Source organism: Diabrotica virgifera, chromosome 3 (genome assembly GCF_917563875.1).
Source record: "Diabrotica virgifera virgifera chromosome 3, PGI_DIABVI_V3a".
NCBI lineage: Eukaryota > Metazoa > Arthropoda > Insecta > Coleoptera > Chrysomelidae > Diabrotica > Diabrotica virgifera.
The window spans coordinates 270,681,289-270,686,500 of NC_065445.1; positions in this window are offsets into that span (position 1 = coordinate 270,681,289).

Sequence of the window (5,212 nt, forward strand, 5' to 3'; positions counted from 1 at the left end):
GTCATCGATTCCTTTGATTATTGTTCGTCGACGAGGATAGTTTTTTCGTGATGGTTTATGCAACTCATACACCACCTGTTCCTTTTCTTTAGACATTTTTATAAACGACTTTCAATTGCTGTTAGGCGGGTATCTATATTCATCGAATGAAGGTTGTCTACTACATCCTGTAATGCCGCGTTCATTTCTTTTATCTTCTTTTCCATCTTCATATCGTATATCGCATGATGTGCAATGGTTTCTGCAGCCGATTTTATATTCTTATCCGTATCCTTTTTTAGTGTATTCAAATCATCTTTGAATATTTTTTGCAACTTTTGCTCGAGAAGTGGAACTGTGGTTTTATGAAGCTCTTTTCTTACTTCGTTTAGTTCCATGGTTAAATTCTTTATATCATTAGTTTTTTGCTGCAACAACTTATTTACATTATTCTCCGTGTCCTTTTTTAGTGTATTCAAATCATTTTTCATTATTTTCTGCAACTTCTGCTCGAGAAGTGGAACTGTAGTTTTATGAAGCTCTTCTCTTACTTCATTTAGTCCGATGGCTAAACCTTCTATCTCCCCAGTTTTTTGCTGCAACAACTCACCATGTGTTTGAATTAATGGTGACTGTATGTTACGCAACTCATTTATTTGTGCATCGACGTATTTTTTCGTTGCAGCATCACCATTTTCTGATGGATCCTTGACATTGCAAATTTTCACATTTTCGGCATTAATATTTCCGTCAGAAGTATGTGGAAATGTAACTCGCGTCACCTTTTGAGCGCTACCACCACCACCACGAGAATGATGACCGAATTTGTCGACACTCATAATGGAAATGATATTGTCATTCCCAGTTACTCTATTATATTAGCTTCTTTTAGTTCATTGATGATGGCTACAATTTCGTTGTCGAGAGATGTGTTGCCGGCGTCTTTCGAAGCCACCAAGAGTTGAAGACGATCCACCAATTCATTTGGGTCGTCCCAGTAAATATATTCCCTAGGCAAATCATTGTATGTCAAATGCGTAGGTAATCCAGAACCGACATCTCCTCTACTAGTTTCTGTATGACGACGTTGAGGTATTAATGATGGAAGATTAGGTTTAATAATTTCCTTCCACTTGTAGCCGTGGGTTCCCTTTAGTGTACCATCCCGTCTTTTATGAGCGCCGGTTATATCCAACAATGAAATATAGTCTTTAACGTCTTCTTCTTTAAAATGATCAGGGTCTTTGTAAAATATTAACTCATATAGTCCACGTGTCCCTTTAACATATTTTCCTTTCGTTACAATCCTACCATCCCGAGTGAAATTAATATCAGTGGAACCAAGTGCCCATTTTGCCGTTTTGCTATCATAGGTTGGACCGTATACCTTATCTATTTGATCTGAAGATATCCCGTGATTTATCACGTAAGGTTGAATTAGAGAATGATATTGGTCTAGGTAATCTTGAAATACTTGTTCGGATACTTCATCTTGCGATTGGTTTGTTTCTATGTTATCTTCGTATTCTTCATCTTCTTTATCGTTGTTTTCAAACACATCTCCATCACTTATAAATGATAATGGTGGTGTAGGATTTTCCTCTCTATCTGGCTCTTTTTTTAGTCCTACTTGTTCCTTTTTCACCTCTTCTTCTTCTTTTTTAACTTGTCTAAACTTGTTATCGATAGCATGATGCAACGTTTTTGATGATTGCGCAATATTCTTGAGTGGTTTCGAGATTGGTTTAAAAAGTTTATTTAGTGACTCATCTTGTTCTGTCTTGCCTAATTTCAATGCCAAATATTTTTTGCGAATTGATCTAGCCAATTCGGCAACTTTCTTCTTGCGCATGGCAATGGCGACCGCATCATAAGACATTTTGTTGACAACTAAACAATACATCAACTTACAATTTTATATATTTATCAAATCCTTTGCGGTATCGGCCATTGTTAAGGGGAAAATCTTTCATAATGACCAAAGTACCATAGCGGTCTGTCGTCCAACATTCTGAACACATTTTTTTAAATTCATCAAACGACATGTCTGGCGATACGTGTTCATCAAATATATGCTTCAAATTTATCTCGTCCTGCTTGAATAATACAATCATGTTACAATTGTCTCTTATTAGCTGCTTCGGTATTTTTGAATATGTTTGACATAAATAAGCGGCATCGATATTTTTATGTCTGCACATGGAATAATACTCGCGAATCTTCTGTTGGCCATCACATGCAACATCGTCAAATAAAAAAATTGAGTTTGGTTGTGCTTCATCTGGACTGATAATTTCTTCATTGTCTTTGAATGGAAAGTACCCAACACCTTTGACTTGGGCTATTACATCTTGCAGTAGTTGGTATTTCGGTTGAAAAAGGGATTTCGAATAAACATAGACATTTTTGAATTTGGCGCCATTCGGATTAAATAATAGTGATAGCATGACATTCGTTTTTCCGCACCCACTTGGACCGCAAATAATGGCTCTAAATGAGTTTGGTAGCAATTTACCATGTTTACTGACTGTCACTTTCTGGACAATGTCCAGATTATCAATTGGCAACGTCTGCTCTTGTTGAACGATCTTCATCGTGTGGCAAGTGTAGTACATAAGTACGGCAATATATTATAGATGTCATCACTTGCATGGCATCAGTCCAATGTTGGTCGTCGAAGGAGGAGGTCTCGTGAACTCTTTAATTAATAAACTGCCATTTGAGCTACATATTCCTGGCGGTTATCAGTACTGTGGACGTAAGTAACTTTGCGACAATTTTGTTGTGTTTTATAAGTAAAAAAAAATACGTTCTTTATAGCTGGAACAAAACTACAAAAACGTCTTGCACGTGGAGATCCAGGTATTAATCCATTAGACGCAGCTTGTAAACAACACGATATCGCTTACTCGCAGCATTCATCTCTCGAAGAACGTCACAAGGCCGATAAAGAATTGGAAAATAGAGCCTGGGAGCGATTCAAGTCGAAAGACGCTAGCTTTGGTGAAAAAACTGCTGCCTTACTTGTAACCGGTGGAATGAAGACGAAAAGAAAATTGGGAATGGGATGTCAGTTACGTCGTGGAAGAAAGGGGCGTTACTCTTTCAATCGCGATGTTGTCTCAAAAATTGCAAAGTCCATGAAGAGAGGAGCATCGTTACACGATACTGCTTTGACTGCTGTACGAATTGCAAAATCCATAATCAAAAGACTTGGCGGCCGAAAAGAAATTGATGTTCCTCGCGTACTACCACTAAAATCTGGAGGTTTCCTACCCCTCATACCTCTCTTTGCTGGTCTTTCGGCACTGGGGGCTTTAGCAGGAGGTGCTGCGGGGGTGGCAAAAACTGTGGTCGACGCAAAAAATGCCCAAAAGAAATTGGAGGAGGATATACGTCATAATAAGGCAATGGAACATATCGGTTCGGGTCTGTACCTACGTAAGAAACCCAGAGGCGGATTCGGCTTGTATTTGAAAAAAAACTTCCAATAAAGCTGCCCAATCGTCCGCTGTACGACTTGGACATTGCACATTACGCGAAAATACTTAACATACCACATTTTCGAGGAGTTTTCATGAATGACGCTCTGCCTAGAGACGGTCCTCGACAACGAGAATGTGCAATAGTTAACTTGGATGTGTCCGCGCATAACGGAACACATTGGGTAGCATATAGAAAGATAAACAACGACGTGGAATATTTCGATTCATTTGGTAATTTGAAGCCGACCAAAGAACTTGTGAAATATCTGGGTGCACGTGCCAGAATTTTCTACAATAATCACCAGTATCAAACTTACAATCAAATCGTTTGTGGGCATTTATGCTTAAAATTTTTATATAATGGACAGTAGTAGATTGCTTATGTCCCATATGTTTCGCGAAAAATGTTTTACGGAATATAGTGAAGAAGAACTAAAACACATACCGCTAGAGTATATTATACGGACTGTTAGACCTTCAGAATTGTTAAGTATATGGCATAAATTACCTGGGGAATATCGAGGAGAATTTAACTTGCAGATACTACTTCCGTGCTTCGTACATTACAACAGACCAGATTGGAGGACTCACTGGGATGGACCACCCGATTCTCAAGCATCTTGTCATTTATGTAAACTTGCTTTAGAACAAATAAAAAATATGTGAAAAAAAAAATTGGTGTTTATTCAACTATATATATAAACCTATTAATCTATCGACTTGAATCAGTCATCATGTCGCAGTTGTTGAGAGTAGTTAGCACCACTTATACATTTTCATTTCAACCACCCACACCAATCGTGTTGGATCCGAAAAAAGATTACGAAATAGCTCTTCGTGCCTTCCATTCCTACAACAGTATACCGAACATTGAAAATAACAAGTTTTATTACTGCAATGACAAAAACAAATGGCAAAACTTTGCTTTTCCCGATGGATGTTATGAAATTGCCGATATTGAAGAATACATACAAAAGAAACTGGGTGCTGACAATGAGCTTAAACCAGAATCGATATTTAGTCTAAAACCTAACCACAACACGTTGCAGTGTCAAATATTTAGCAAATATAGGATTTCGTTTAAGCAACCTGATAGCCTTGGTACAGTATTGGGATTTTCTCCGGCAATACTCAATCCTGGACGGATACATACTTCGAATCTACCTGTTAGGATTATTAAAGTATCTAGCATACGCTTTGAATGTAACATTAGTACTGGAGCCTTCGACGGTAACAGACCTGCTCATACGATCTACGAATTTGTCATACAATCAAATCCTGGGTACGCAATTGACGAAACTCCTCACAATTTGTTGTATTTACCCGTTGTGCCGCAGCGTGAACTTACCAATATCACTGTCTTGGCTCTCGATCAAGAAGGACGACCTGTAAACTTTAGAGGAGAAGAGAGCACATTGGTGCTGGAACTTAGATCAAGAGGGAAATGGGACTAGTAATAAGGTCATCTACTGCTCAAAGGACACCATTAGTTGTGCAGCCGTCCAAGCGACAACATCGTATTAAAAGAACACCATTAGTTGTGCAACCGTCCAAGCGACAATATCGTATTAAAAGAACACCATTAGTTGTGTCGAAGCGGAAACCTCTTACGTTCGCAAAAAAATTGTTTTTACAATCACTTGGTTTTAAACTAAAAAATGACAACAATGTATGGAAAACGAGCTCGTTCAAACGACAGCAGCGTAATGCCTCCAATATTCGATATTTATCGTAAGCCAATGTTTGAT